This window comes from Dreissena polymorpha, chromosome 1, assembly GCF_020536995.1.
Source record: "Dreissena polymorpha isolate Duluth1 chromosome 1, UMN_Dpol_1.0, whole genome shotgun sequence".
Classification (NCBI taxonomy): Eukaryota; Metazoa; Mollusca; class Bivalvia; order Myida; family Dreissenidae; genus Dreissena; species Dreissena polymorpha.
The window spans coordinates 33834648-33851476 of record NC_068355.1 but is presented as its reverse complement, the minus strand read 5'-3'; the positions used below and the strand labels follow the sequence as shown (position 1 = coordinate 33851476).

The window sequence follows — 16829 nt, the reverse complement described above, 5'->3', positions numbered from 1 at the left end:
CGTTCCCGTGATATCATTCGCGACGTATCCGTCAGTACATTTTATCGTTAACGGCAACGGAACGGTCTGGTCGTTGAAGTCGATAGATGCTTGAGTTACGGTGATTTTGATCCAAACTTCAAACTCTGTTAAACAAATATATGACGTCATACTATACACATATATGACATGACTCATAATGTACCAAAAAAGAACGTCAAGCTGATCCACACTATTCACATATATGACGTTAACATGACTCATACTGAACACATACATGATGTCATATTGTACACATATATTACGCAATATTGTACACACTAATGACGTCATACTGCATTGTTAGACATAGCAAAAGAAGAAACTGTCAGATTAGATGGCCGTTTACAAGGAAATTTGAAAAGACTCAGTTGCGGCCGCGATTTTACCAAGCTTGGGATATTCGTGAGGAAACAATTACATATTATATAAAACGTTATCTGTGAAATGTCACGAATGTCGATATTTAATTTGAAAGAATTGCCAGAATCAAAGCTCTGCTCTTTTACTAAAATGTGGTCGGGGCTCGAACCCGGTACCGCGTCGCTATAATAGCTAGCTCATAATGCAAGGCAGAATAAGTTCTTCTTATACCGAACCCTGCTACATTAAAATTGAAGGAGATATGTTTTATAATCTCACATACTAATGCAAAATAAATGCGATTAAAAGATGAATGAACGGACGGGTCGACGATGAGACTTCTATTGGTTCATTTGTTTTGTCGGCTCAGTTACAATTTAGAAGTACCCCGTGTACTCTTAAGTACTCTTAAGTTCACTTAACTGTACCCCGTGTACAAAAAATACGCTTAAAGGCACCCGGTCATACCCCTAGGTACTTTCTTACTTAGTATGTATTTTCCGTACCACAGGTACTTTGTAGTATACTTATGAACATCCGGGTACTTTTAAGTACATATAGTTCGTGAACCGATGAACCGACAATGACCAATTGAACATTACTAAATGTACCCTTGTGGTGGTTCATGAGCCTTAAAATTGTAGGCGTTCACACTATGATCAATGATTACTCTACCAGGTTGTTGAGGATTCGCCGGTGACGTCACTTTCCTGACCTCATATGCAGAGGCTACGGGTGACGTCACAGAGCACGTTGTATCAGGGTCTGTAGTTGTGAATTTCCCGAGCAACGTCTGTGTGACAGTGGCGTCAGAGATGCTCGCAGAACTTCCGGGCATGCCGGAGACAAAAGTCGGCGGCTAAAGTGAAATACCAATGCAGTGGTAAACATAAACGTAATACATTATTGCGTGATAGAACGCTTCATTCATGATATAACAAAAGTCGGCGGCTAAAGTGAAATAGGTAACAGTTCACTTGTAAATAAACCCTTTGTTTGCGGGGGGGGGGGGTGGGGGTTGGGGGTAACATAAAATTGCCTAACGTATTAATACAGGCTGGCTGTGTGAACGTGTGATTGACGGTGTTGACGCTGTCTGTACAATCCACGTTGATGACGTGAGGTCCATCGGCGGCCGCTAACGTCGCCCCCGCTTTAACGCGGATATTGAACGCTGAAAACAAGCATAATTCGTCGGTCGGTTAAAAAAAATAACTCGCCGAAATAAGTAATTATGAGCATTTGTTTGTTTACTGACTACTGGAGGAAAGGAGATTCTTACTGTAGCGGAGGGAGAAAGAAACTCGTGAAATGGTATACTTTAGACTCTTGCTTGGTGAAATATGACCAGCCCTCTATCAAAAACGGGGCTTTTATGGAATTAAAAAAAAAATAAGCTTAAAGTATCGTGGCTAATTAATCTATGCGAACTGCACAGGCTAATCAGAGAAGACAATTTACGCACATGCATTAAGCTCCGTTTTCCCAGAGCACGGCTCTTGAAGAGTTTAAGACAATTGGATCCTATCTAGATCTGACGAGAAAATTACTCCAGAAAACCCGATTTTAACTTGCAATCGTAACACGAGATTATGCGGTATTGACTTATAATTCTTTTCAAATGTGTTTTACATATAAAGTAAAATTCATTTTAGCCACTTTTGCAACATTGAAATTCGACGACAGACAACCTGGGCTAGTGGCGAGTACCACTTCAAAACGGGCGTTTTGCGGCGCTCTCACAGAGCAGTTTACGGCGTCATCGCTGTCTGTCACGCTGAACGTGTGGAGGATTGTGGCGACCGTCTGCAAACCGTCGTTGATAGCCGTTCCGATCGCCGGAAGTACTGATATCACCGGAGGCTAAAGTCGCCAAGAGAAAAAAATGTGTAAAACCCGGCAAACCCCGTTGACTCTGCAACCTGTTACTGCATGTGCGTAAAGTGCAGTCTGCACAGGCTAATCAGGGACGACACTTTTCCACATAATGAAGATTTTCGCGAAGAAGAGACTTCCGTTCAACGAAATGAAATCCACAAAAGCGGAAAGAGTCGTCCCTGAGTAGTATATGCGGATTGCAATGGCGAATATCCTTATGGGATGACACTTTACGCAGATGCACTGAACCCATAAAAACATCCAACATTGCTTTTTAAAACAGTTCCATACAAACCTCGTCGACAATATTGACGTTGAACGTTCCCGTGATGGCGGTGTTTCCATCCGTACACGTGATCGTAAACGGCAACGGAACCGCCTGGTCATTGAAGTCTATAGACGCTTATGTAACGGCGGCACTGACCCACACTTGGAACTCTAGAATAAGACATGTTTAAAGGTAAAAAAAAAATATATTGGTTGTTTAAAATTTATTTAAAATGGTGTGGTCTTTAAGGATCTTGTTCACGATGTCACACTTTTACAACAAAGCGTAACCTAAACTTTTTGAGTTAGGGAGGCGGATGTACACTCGACACGCTTCACTTGGTGACCGACGAACTTACAGTCGGAGTAAGATCGAATGCATGCGCTTACTCGCATACACCATTGAGACTTCTGTATCGAGCTTTTATCAAGCGTGCTCCACAAAATGACTTATTATTGAGAAGACTTAATCCGTTATTAAAAGACGCCATACCCGGCTTTTGAAGATCTGCCGGTGACGTCACGGATCTGATCTCATACACTGACGTCAGCGATGACGTAATACTGCATGTCGTGTCGGGATCGGTAACGGTGAAGACACCGAGTGACGTCGCGGTGACGGTCGAGTCGGAAATAGACGGAGATGTGCCGGGAATTCCCGTAACGAACGTCGGAGGCTATAAAAAATATAAAATACCATGATTTTTTTGTTACAGTAAAGACCTGTATTTTATTAGTAAAATCCGTGCAATATGTGATTATATAGATGGATGTTAAGCGTTCTACATAAAAACACAGTTAATGAAATATGAGGAGTATTTTAAAATGAATTGCTCAACTTTAAAAAATGAATTGCTAAAGTCAATGGTTAATATAAAACACGTATAGCATTCGTTTTCAAAATCTGAACTGTTAACTGAATGACATATAAATAAATAGATGATCAATAGTAGAAGTAGTATTTGTAGTTGTTGTTGTTGTTGTCGGTGTTGTCGTTGTTGTTATTGTTTTTGTTCTTGTATACAATTGATCAATTATAGTGTTCGATGTCTTTGACGTTCAAGTTCTTGACCAGTTGTGGAAGTCAATTTGACAAATGAAAAGCGACCGGCAATTTTCACTATACATTTTTCTGTCAGAAAGAAACTCTATGTTAAATTCCAAAAGATTGAATGTGTATACACGAAATACCGTGTCACCTAACAGAACAGGTGAAAAGATGTTTGTGTACAATAGTACCGCTGTGAACAAAATCAGCTTGAATGTGCAACATCGTTTGCTTAAAAATACAAGGATATGTTCAAAACCCATCAACGCTCAAAATCAACGAATATTTCTTTCAATATTTCGAAAAATAAAGTTAACACAAAAAAATTAATGTTACATATAGCAATATCCTAAATTGCGAAATATGTGGTCGTTCTCATGATTACGACGCTGCCCGGAGCCAGTATCTAGTTCGCTGGTAAATATTCGGATATCGTGGCGTGAAATTAACATGGAATCTTTTGTCGCAAAAAAAGTAATAACGAGCATTTTGTATCTCATTAAATCTATGTTACCATACCATATATAGCGTTGAAAATTTCGCTATTGCTATAAGGAACACTGATTTCGTATGGGTTAACTTTATTTTACGAAATATTTTGCGAAATATTCGTTGAGTTTAAGTATTTATGTTGCTATAAAAAAAGGATATGTTAATTTTCAATTTTTGAGAAAAAATGTTCTTGAAAATACAGATGATTAAAATCACGTATGTATTAATTTTTTTGTCTAAAATATCAGGCTTTTAAAAAACAATATCACAATATAACGAATATGAAGATGTCACATATTCGGATCGACAATATTTTTGTGAGCACTATAATATTGCGAGACAAATGAAGTACAATGATTATTATTTGTGATACATTAACCCATTTATGCGTAGTGGACTCTCCCATCCTTCCAAATTGGATCAATTTATTTCCAAAGTTAGGGATGTCTAGTATATTTATTTCTATATTTAGAATAGGTCTTACAAAAAATCATTTAAGCAAACAGCGCAGACCCTGATGAGACGCCGCATCATGCGGCGTCTCATCTGTGTCAACGCTGTTTGCCAAGGCATTTTTTTCTAGACGTTAGGCATAAATGGGTTAATGTTCGTTGATTTTGTGGGTTTACCGATCCACGAATTTAACACAAAAACTTCGGAAAATGACCGACTTAATTTCAACATTTCTTCCTAAATTGAAAATCCACAAATTGACCTGCCTACGAAAATGTATTTTAGGCAACAAAATATCATAGCCACAAATATAAAGAGAATATAATGTGAGTTTTGGATAAAGATCAAGTTTATCACGCGAGGCTTTGAACCATGTTAGCGCGAGGCGTGCCGAGCGCTACCATGGTTCGAGCCGAGCATGATAAACTTGATATTTATTCAAAACTCACATAGTATTCTATTTATTCTATTATTTCATCCCATTTTCCATTAATAATTATAAAACATCGCATTTACTGACGATTTTATCTTTCCGTAATTGACAAAAACGTATTCTCCATTTTTTGGAAAATCCCAAATCTGATCTAAAAATAGCGATAGTATAAAGCTTAAGTTTATAAGATCGCTGTTATAGTATCGATTTTCATCTGGTTATAGGATAAAAATGATTTCGAAGTACCTTCTCAAGTAAGGGAGCAGTAAACGTTCTTTGAACAGTTAACTGCGTGATTGAGAACCCACGAAGTCCACGAAAATTAGAGTAAACCGTATAATATGGACTTCGCAGTACTTCACAGATTAACGTGTCCAAGGAAAAGACATTTTTAAAACAAAAAATCACGAAATTAATACCGACAAATAAAATGGTTTGTATGGTACCTTATCAAGTAAGGGAACCGTGAACGTTTCGGTTATGATATTCGCCGGCGATCTGTCATCAACGCACTGAACGTTAACGAGGAGAGGTGACGTCGCCGCGTCCAACTTCACGCCGGCTTTCACCCAGATGGCAAATGTCGGCGCCGTGCCAGGAACCACGTTGAAGAAGCTGTCCTGTGGCGCCTGTGGCGTAAGGAAGCGATACCTGTACCTTTACACCTATTTATTGTTGCTCGAATGCATCGAGAATCTAAAGGTTATTCAAACTCTATCGAGTCCGATTCCTGGTTAGATCCAGTACTTGGTGTCTTTGGGAGGATATAATGAGAACTCCCACATTGGGGATCGCACATATGAACGCCCTATCGCTAGGCGGACACCATATCTATAACACCACGGCATTCTCACATAGAGGATAATTGGATGTTTATTGGTTTCAGTTGGTAATCGATTTTAATGCACAATAAATAAGAAAGCTTCTTATTTGCACACATTACTGCGCCAATTGTGAAAATACCGGTATTTATTTTTATGCAGTCATGAGTTGAACAAAAGAACACTATATCAACAAGTTTACTTTAAAGTTAATGATTTTTCAAAGTTTTCTTACTGTCAAGTTCTTTTCCCATTTGCTTTTTTTGTACTGGTATTTATATGTTTAGTCTCAATAGCAAAAGCTTTTTGTTGAAGTTTACATGTAAAAAAACACTTAAAAAACAAACAGCCCGTGGGCTTTTTTTCATTGTTTGTGTACTTGATGGGTGTATAAAAAGTAATAGTAATTATACAATTTACATACAAAAATCTATAGTTGATATTTCCAGAATTTTACGATTATACTCAATATAACGATTTTTATATAGTAATCCCAGAAATTACTTACCTAAATTGAGCAAGTTATGAAACTCTGGTCGTTGGCGTCCGTGACGCTGAACGTGCGAAGTGACGCCCCGTCAGCAATCCGTCGGCACGCGCCGGCGACAGCGTATCGGGAAGTCCGGTAAAAACCGGTTTCTAAAGCAATATGTAGGTTTATTGTGATCTTATAAATCTGGAAACTTCATTACCTGTTTGAAGCAATAGCGAAAACAGAAGAGTAACACATGACGTTCTAAAAATATGCAGGACCGCGACGTCAAACCATAGAATCATTTCTTTACAGGTTTTTAATAGAGAACGAATTTCATCTTCCAAGCTTCTGTGACATTTACATTTGACGTTTTTGCCTTAAAAATTAAGGGCGTCATATGTAACCAGCATACCCATTTTGATGATCGTAAGTCCAAGCGTTCTCTTGATATCGAAGGGAAAAGAAATTGATTAGTGACCGACCGACCAACTTTGAATCATCAGGCGATTTATTGCATAAATTTATCTTACGGACGATTCCGGAAATAATCCATGTATCACGATTGTTGAGATCTATCTAACCGAGGAATCCGGACAAAATCGATGTATCACTATTGCGACCGACCGACGTACTTTTCGAACAGTGGAATACCAATTACAACGGAATGAGTGCTAGAATGTATATTGAGAAAAATTATGACAGTGCAAAACACATGTTTTTTGTCAATAGTTTAAACGCTAAACGTTCACATCGACTTCAGTAAACAGTATTTACTAAATAATAAACGATAAACGATTAACTTATTCGAAAACATGTTTTAACAAATGATTAAATCGTTTTTCAGTTATTCATTTTTATTATGCTTACGTCATCGGCTATATTGATGGTCCTTGATGACGTCACAGTGTTGATAGCATCAGTGCACGTGACGGTGATCGTTTAACTCGTAGCTGAGTCTTAATCGAGCAGGGCAATCGTCTTGACGTCGAACCCTTTAAAAAAAGCACCTAATTAACCATGATGGCTTAGCAAAAGGTGTCACCGATATTTAAACCATTTTAGCATCTCTTTGACACTCGCATTAACAAAAATTCATCCACCTTCTCCTCCTCATCATCAACATCCACCTCCTCCTCATCCTCCTCCTCCTCCTCCTACTCATCATCATCATCATCATCACTATAACATCATCATCATAAGCAGCAGCTGCAGCAGTATACTGATAATTATATTCCTACTCCTCATCAACAAAACCACTATAACAATCATCATGACCATATTAATGGATTCACCACTATCACAATCATCATCATCATTAAAATAACGTCACTAAACTTACGTATTACAGTCACCAAACTAACGTAACGACGTCTGCACATTAACGTAATGACGTCACCAAACTAACGTTGAGCTCCGGTAGCGGTATCCACCTTGGTGATGCCAAACTTTGCACTCTCCGGCGCGTTGATGGAACAGGAAATAGCATCATCCTGGTCGGTAACGGTGAACTGATGTACGGAAGAGCCCACTGGCGATAGGTCACCACGCGGACCGGAAGTACCGGCAAAATTGGTTAGAACGGGGGCCTTTAATGAAGATTTACTCTTTTTTTTCAATTTGAAAGTAAAGCATATGCCATATCTTAAGAATTATTTTTTATATAGAGAGGTAAAAAACAACTTGTGTAATGTATCCCATGATGTAGGCTATAATATCTAAGTCTACGCCCTTACAAACGGAATATATAGCTTATATCTATGTCCATAGTGTTTTCGCTCAGTTATATCCATTATTATTTTATTTTTGGAATCACTGTCACAACTTTAGAAAATCGTCAAATATATAAAAAGTTAGTTTTTTCAATGTTGTCCAAGCAATATCAGGCCATATTTTCTTAAAACAAACGCTTTTCTTCATTATACCGTTTGCTTCACATCGGGAACTAAAATACACAACTTCTATGTCTGGAATCGAACGTCTCCTGTACCGCAATCCTCACGCCCCCCCGCCCCGCCCTCCCCTTTCGCCCGCCACGCTTTGGCGATCCACAAATGTGAATTATTTCATATATCTGTCATTGCATTGACCAAATGCAACCGTCCATAGCTTAGGGATGTATTGGACGTTGCTTTCCGGACACATCAACGGACCGACAGACCGAGCTACTCCGAAACACTGCGTTCATGCGGTATCCGATTGCGGTACTTTAATTCCATTTTAATTTCCCGCAAACATATCTATTCATACGAAACACGAACACTAAAATGGTACCATGTTAGTGTTAATGTGTCGGATGAATACATATCGTTGCGGGAAACTAAAATGGAATTAAATATGCAAAACAATAATAAAAACGAGCATTTTGTGTCTACAAACATCTATTTTACCAGACCACATCTGGCGTTGAATTTTCGGCAATTGCCATTAGGAACACTGATTTTTAATTGTTCAACTTTATTTTACGAAATATTATACGAAATTTTCGTTGATTTTGAGTAGTTATGGGGCTTTAAAAGTAAAATGCCGTACAAGCGGACTGCAGAGGCTAATCTGAGACGACACTGTACGCACTTGCATTAAGACCCGTTTTCCCAGAGCGCCGCTTAAATGTACACGTACCGCGTCCGAAATGTCCACCTTGTAACTGCTTGTGATTTGGTCCGTCCCGTCACTGCACGTGATCGTCATGGATTCTACAGCGGTGACGTCATGATTCAGCGTACTCGCTGACCCCGCCTTCAGCCAAAGTTCGTAGGCTGCAGATAAAACAAATTGCAAACTTTAACTAATTGACAATAATACTGCAAGAACTAAAAATATAAATTATTGAATAAAATCAGAGTAATGTAATAAAAACGAAAATTATATGAAAACTAGAAATGGCGCGGCAGAGGCCGACGCGTATCCCCACGCCGAATGTTTGACCTAGGTGTGCCCCAGGGTTGGTAATGGGGCCATGCATAGCTGAGATTGACCGTATTGTCATAAGAGAAGTTCATCATCAATTAGAAGTGAATTGGTGTAGAAATGAAGAAGTTATAGTAAAAGGCAATTTTGGGTGGGTGTGACATATGTGGGCAGGGCGCCCCAGGGTTGGTTATTGTGCCTTGCATAGTTGAGATTGACCGTATTGTCATAAGAGAAGTTCAGTATCAATTTGAAGTGAATCGGTGTAGAAATGAAGAAATTATAGTAAAAGGCAATTTTGGGCGGGTGTGGTCTATGTGGGCGGGGCCCCAGGGTTGGTAATGGGGCCATGCATAGTTGAGATTGACCGTATTGTCATAAGAGAGGTTCAGTATCAATTTGAAGTGAATCGGTGTAGAAATGAAGAAATTATAGTAAAAGGCAATTTTGGGTGGGTGTGGTCTATGTGGGCGGGGCGCCCCAGGGTTTGTAATGGGGCCATGCATAGTTGAGATTGACTGTATTGTCATAAGAGAAGTTCAATATAAATTTGAAGTGAATCGGTGTAGAAATGAAGAAATTATAGTAAAGGCAATTTTGGGTGGGTGTGGTCTATGTGGGCGGGGCCCCAGGGTTGGTTATGGGGCCATGCATAGTTGAGATTGACCCTAATGTCATAAGAGAAGTTCAGTATCAATTTGAAGTGAATCCGTGTAGAAATGAAAAAAATATAGTAAATTGAATTTTTTGGTGGGTTTGGCCTATGTGGGCGGGCGCCCCAGGGTTGGGATTGGGGCCATGCATAGTTGAGATTGACCCTAATGTCATAACAAAAGTTCAGTATCAATTTGAAGTGAATCCGTGTAGAAATGAAAAAATTATAGTAAATGGAAATTTTTGGTGGGTGTGGCCTATGTGGGCGGGGCGCCCCAGGGTTGGGAATGGGGCCATGCATGGTTGAGATTGACCGTATTGTCATAAGAGAGGTCCAGTATCAATTTGAAGTGAATCGGTGTAGAAATAAAGAAGTAAATGTAAAATAACCTAAAAAAATGAGTGATAATTTCTGACGCGGCCCCACCCCAACCGCTATAACTTTTGACCCAGGGGTCAGATCAAAATTCCAAATAGTGCAGGGTCGCACATATGCTCATAGCTACCATGTGTGTTAGTTTCAAGGTTCTAGTGCTTTTAGTGTAGGAGGAGATAGTGGCCAGGACGGACGGACAGACAGACGGACGGACGGACGGACGGACGGCGGAGATCACCACAATATCCCCACCTTTTTTTCAAAAAGCGTGGGGATAATTATATATAAATATAATAAGAAATAACACATATTTAACAAAAAAAATGAAGAAAATATAAATAATTCATTTAACATATTCAAATTAGTGCAAAAGTACATTTTTTTTTAAATAAGTTCAAAAAATGAAAACAGTGAAAACATAGTCAGCCTAAATGTTTAAAGAAAATAAAAATAAAACTCACTATATGTATCAGTATGAACTATCCAAAGAGTTTGTTAATTGTTGGTCAGATGACTCGTTTAGAGAAAATAGAGCGTAATTCTTGTTCATTAAAAATAATCACATAGCAGCCTGTGCAGTCCGCACAGGCTTATTAGGGACGACACTTTCCGCCTTTTCTGGAAAGTTTCGTTTATAGGCATTTCCGAAACGAAACTCCAGTGCAGGCGGGGCGTACTTTTTTAAAGTTTTTTCTTATATTTGTAAATAATACGAACCTGATCCATCCGTTTTGATTTCAAACTTGGTGTTATCGACTGTGCACGTAATTGGGTTCGTGTCCGTGACGTCAAATGCATAGAGAGACCTACCCGTTGTCGTGACGTCACTGATCGGGGTCAGGTGAACGGTCAGAAGAGAAACCGGAACAAACACCGGGGCCCAGAGAGTAGAGGTCAATTAATTCAGAAAAATTCACTCATTAAGTAGTTGCATTACATAAACTCAACCAGAAACGATAAACGTTTTATATAATTTTCGAATCACTTTATTTATAGACTTCTTAAACCGCTAACAAAATGGTAAGTAGAAGATATCTGATACTTAAACATCTTAAGAGCAATTTATTAAATAAATACATTTATATGAGTATTGTCAAGTTGTTTAAGTAAATAATCGTTCACATTTGCCAAACTTCTATAATTAGGTATACTTGCACTTATAATATGAAATCTTCAAATTGTATTAGATTTTGAATGTATGGCTTTCAATTAAATCCAAAATATGTGATATATGTTTTCCTGTAGTTTATAGAGAAAAATATGCAATATTATTACTTATCTCGAACAGAAAAAAACTATTAATGAGACAAAAAGTGAATTCTTTTATTATTTTTTACGATCAAATGAGGGATGTATTATTCCCGCGAAGGTCTTAAGTTTAAACCTCTTAAAATGTTAATAAACTGTTAAAAAGAATTAAACAACAAGACAATAATTTTGTACATCCGCTTGTAATGACATAGAAAATAAATATATTCACTCATTCATGAACATATTTTTTAATTAAATGGGACTGGGGATTTTTCTGAAATAATCACGTAATGACCTCAAAACGATGTCATTTTAAAGAATAAAAAGTGAACATAAGCGAAAGTTTTCACTTTCACCAAAACATTAGATTATCATATTAAAATCTCTGAGAATTTTTTCGATGCATTATCCCTTAAAAAGCATTAATAATATTAAGCAATAATTGAATTAATATTTCATATTTGGTTCACTGATATTCCCCAATAAATAAAAAGAAAAAATAAGGTAAGCTCACACAATGTTTTACTCTGATAGATCTGGCATGCACCGAATTTAGCACTACTTTTAGAGCAAAATTAGCTTGGACAAAACACCCACATAAGACTAGCTTATTATCGTCGACCAGGATTATAACTGAAATTAATCTTAAATCACAAGTCAACTTGTTTCGACGTCAGCGACACACTGTTCTTTACGTCACGCGATTTCTGACAGGTCACTGATGACGTAACACTTACTGTATTCGTAACGGTTACTGTAATTGTTCCGGTGGCGGTGTCGCCGCAGCGGTCGGTGGCAGTGATAGTAAGTGGATAACTTCCGGCACTCAAGGAGGCGCCGCTGCGAATATCATCTGAAAATTTGAATTGATATATATTGTTAAAGAATAAGGTATGGAGATAACCAGGGTTTTTCAATAGACAATGTCGTCTAGATTTTTTTATTTATTTGAAAACCCGTATCTATACATGTACTATGAACACTAAGTACTGGAGGACAACGGCATACAACTATGTACATAAAGTAGTTGCTACGTATGAAGAAGTTAAATACTGTTGAACAAGTTAGGTCATTGTAATGTTCACGTGCTGTCACTGTAAGTAACAAATACCCCAAAGAATTATTTTGACCCAAACGTGTGATATTGACCTTTTCTTTCTTGTCCTTTGAGATAGCAGCAAAGTTGTTGAATGCCATAATATAAATTCCTTCAAAGTTCATTAAGTTGGTTGGCAAAATTATGGATTATAATGCATTGTTGTTGTTGTGGTTTTTTTTCCAATCAAAATCAAGTCTGGTAATCGGCCCCATTCCCAATGGAAAAAGGTATATTTTTTCGAAATAGGAGCTAAAAATTCCTAAAAGAAGGTTTGCAAAAAGAATTGATCTCAATATTTTGTCCATCTCTCATCCATATGAGCTCAACCTTAGTATATATAATACTGAAATCACTTATGTTCTCAATTATGAAGCATCTTTTAGCAAAACAATTACAACACTGATTCCCCAATTTAGGCAAAATGACGCAAATTTTCCCCATCCAAAGGGACACGGCCTCATTCCCAAAATGGTAAAGAAAAACACACACTGTGTGTCAACTCTTGAAATCAAGAAAATTCATGTCCCACGTTCTCAAGAAAATTCATGTCCAACGATATCAAGAAAATTCATGTCCCACGAAATCAAGAAAAATCACGCCCCAAAAAATCAAGAAAAGTCATGTCCCACGAAATCAATAAAATTCATGTCCCACGAAATTAAGAAAATTCATGTCCCACAAATAATAATGAGTTTACAATATTCGAAGACCGGCTCATATCTATCATAGGCTGATCATATATTTCCTTGCTGAAAATAATCGTTTCAAGACGTACATCCCGTGGCAGTCTTAACCACCGAGAAAAGGGAACTTCCGGCAGTCTTCATGACGCTGAAACCGGAAGTAACCGCCACGAGATCGGTTGTGTCCGCATCCGTGACGTCAATGGTGAATATCGGCTGTGACGTGTTAGTGTCGTTGATTGTGACGCTATCGTCCACGATTACTGGATCCTCATCTGAATACGCATAATGAAATAAATGCGAGCTCATAACATAACTATTAACTGATAATACAAATTATTTTCGGTTTTGTTTTTGTTTCATTGGTTCATTCTTTGTATGTTTTTTCTTCTTTAAGACATACTCAGACTCGCAGCAATCGTATTGATTATATCGATAACGTCAATCACATCAAATCATATGAATCACTCAATCACACCAAACATAACAACCACATAAATCACATCAATGGCCAAAAGAACTTTAAAAAAAGGACAAAGTGAGCGACGACCAAACCAAATGTTGATAGATGTACTCTTTTTTCAAACGATGTAAATATGTGAGAATCCCGTCGCTGGCAATATACATAGACAACCGCTACTTACTGGCAGTCACAACCGCTCCGGCGGCGTAGGTATTGGCGGTATCCGGCGTCATCGCCCAGGGAACTTCCGTCCCAACGACCGGGGCCGCCAGCACCTGTTTCTGGGTGCTCGAACCCGCTGTGACGCTGGAAGGAATGAGCTCTGCACCGGATGTGTACCTGCGTAACAATAACAAATAGGGGAATTCCACTTCGACCCGATTCCCCACGATTTGTCCCGATTTCCAATATTCTGAGGTCGGGGGCATTCTTAGCTCAATCGGCGAAGGTCCTAACTCATTCGTAGTTAGTCGCGGGCCGATCGTTAGTGATTCCTTCAACTCGTGAGGTCCGGAAAAGTCGTGGCCAGATTTTAAACGTGTTTAAAATTTGACCAAGACAGAAATTAATCGCAGTTGACTCGTAACAGCGTCGTAGTGCGTTCTTGGGCGTCGTGATAGAATCGTAGGTAATTCGTGACTCAATCGGGAAATCGGTGATCACGTGATCTGTCTACGAATCAGTTACGACTTTGTCAAGACTCTCAAGAGTTCACTCCGAGTGATTTGCGAGCCCGCTAAGATTCTCGCGATTTAGTTACGAAACAGTTACGATTTTGTAAAGAATGATTAAGAATTATTATTTTTCTATCATGTTTTTTGTCGAATAACCCACAGTTAGGAGTATAGATGCGTAGGAATTAAATCACGAATGCGGAGCACGAGTGCTTTGATAACACGAATCTATACTCCTTACTGTCGGTTATTCGACAACAAGCCATCATATAAAAATATTATTTATATTCTAACACGATTCGGATTGATTTGGTTCAAGCTTTTGGACGTGAAGTATATTTTTCAATACTCTGCCCTTCTTAGTACAAAGTTCACTATTTAGTGACGTCATTGAAAAACATATGACGTAGTTTTCATTCATAAATATTTTGCAAATTACATCACTTTCATTGAGAACAACACTAATAGAAACTAAATGAACACACGTGTATTAATTCTTTTGAAAAGCTGACATGCTATAAATGTTTTCTTAATTACGTTTCTTAAAAAAAAACATTCTTTGCAGGCGTGGTCAAGCCACTTATCACTAAATATACAATTTGTTGTTTCATTACATTTACATACATGCTACATTTATTGCATTTCTTTTATAGCGGGATTTAGCACGTGCATTTTACTGCAATGTTTTCTTTTTTTATTCGGAACTATTTTCGAAACATAAAGCTCCGCCCACAATTCATTGCAGAATAACCCACACTTGATTTCCTTCTTTGTCTATAGAAAACAAGTCGCGTGCGGTGTTAGAATCAATATCAGTAGATATTGGCGCCAAATTATTGGGTGCGTTCGGTGAGGTCCTAGCTTATCGTGACCGATCTGCATCGTTCGTAGTACAGTCGCAGAAGATTCTTACACATCGTAGTGAAGTCGCGACCCTATTTGCAAGACTTCAACCGAACCCCACGATTCGTCGTAACTCAGTCGTACCAGTGTCGTAACTGAATCGTAGACTGTCACGAGTCTTCCCGATTCAATAAATGTGATAAATCGTAGCGAATCTTGGGCTTGTTTTCGTGGTGGAATAGGGCCAAAAGACAGTCAACTGGTAACACTATTCACTTTTTACCGCGATAGCAGCACTAACATTCGCGGAAGGGCAGACCATCGGATACAATGTTTTCTATGAACCGGAAGTGTATGAAGTGAATAGTGTTCATTTATTCACACACATATGAACTGTTTTATATAGCGTATATAAATATAACAATCTTAAATCAAAAACGGCCATGAACATGGAGTGATGTCACACATACCACCCTATGACGTCATCGATTTCAACCTCTACTGTACCCGTCGACAAAGGAGTGTTTAGTCCGACGGCGGCTGAAAATAAGCGAATTTGTACACTTAAAATACAAAATAAAGAGCGACAAACTATAAAATAAATCATGTGGAAGTTCTTTATTTATTTTTATGTTATTGCTGAGAATTTGTTCATTTTAAATACATTATTAGGACCGGAAAATTATTAAGAAAATCATGTGAACGTTCTTCGTTCTCTTCTGACAAACACTCAATATACATGTCTGATGCTCAATTTTTTGCTGTGCCGTTTATGTAATCAGAATATCGGTGACTAAAATTGTGGCAACTGATTGTTTTAATTTATAACGAACATTTGTTAGGCGTAGGTGTATAACAGTGTACTTGCTCTATTCGTGAAAAAAAAATCAAAGTAAAACAAAATAATCGAAACGCCGAATGTCATTATTCCCTCTTTAATTTCAGTGTAAAGATATGCGGATTTTTTTTAATAACCTTCCGAGAATTAGCTTGTACTTTAGTGTGGAACTTGTTAAATAAAATCAAGTTAAGTTTGTCTGATCTCCGTTACCTGTAAATGCTTGTTGCGCAATAAGTTCGTAACTTGATGTCGATGTCGGCCGCCATAGATGCATCGTGACGTCCCAAATTGACGTCACAAAGAATTTCCAGTTGTTGAGCGTTCCGCAGCAAGGCGACTTGGAAGACCCAATAAAAAATGTCAGCCCTAAAAGTGGAAAGAGTTCAGATTAAAAATTATGTGTTTATTTACGTGTTTGTTATCAATAACCGTTTACGTGTTTGTCATCAATGACCGTTTACGTGTTTGGCATCAATGACCGTTTACGTGTATGTTATCAATTACATTGAGTTCACTTTGCATATATAACAATAACGATAAAACGGAGGAAAATATGTCTAAAACGACCTACCGATACCAGTTCCGGTATTGGCAATGTGCGCTCCGGGGTTATATATCCCGATGTCGCCACATCCTTCTGTGAATGAGAAAACTTAGCGCTTTGATAAACAAATCATCATCATCATCATCATCATCATCATCATCATCATCATCATCATCATCATTATCATCATCATCATCATCATCATCATCATCATCATCATCATCATCATCATCATCATCATCATCA

The 16829-nt window shown here is 38.2% G+C and overlaps 1 long non-coding RNA gene across 1 annotated transcript; it reads right to left on the bottom strand.

The window, feature by feature from the left end:
* Positions 1-3032: 3032 nt before the first annotated feature.
* On the bottom strand, positions 3033-6384 carry LOC127868172 (uncharacterized). The gene is made up of 3 exons (XR_008043903.1): positions 6282-6384; positions 5399-5581; positions 3033-3203 (listed from the first exon to the last, which is right to left on the bottom strand). It is a non-coding gene; the product is annotated as an uncharacterized LOC127868172 (long non-coding RNA).
* Between the last annotated feature and the right edge of the window lie 10445 nt (positions 6385-16829).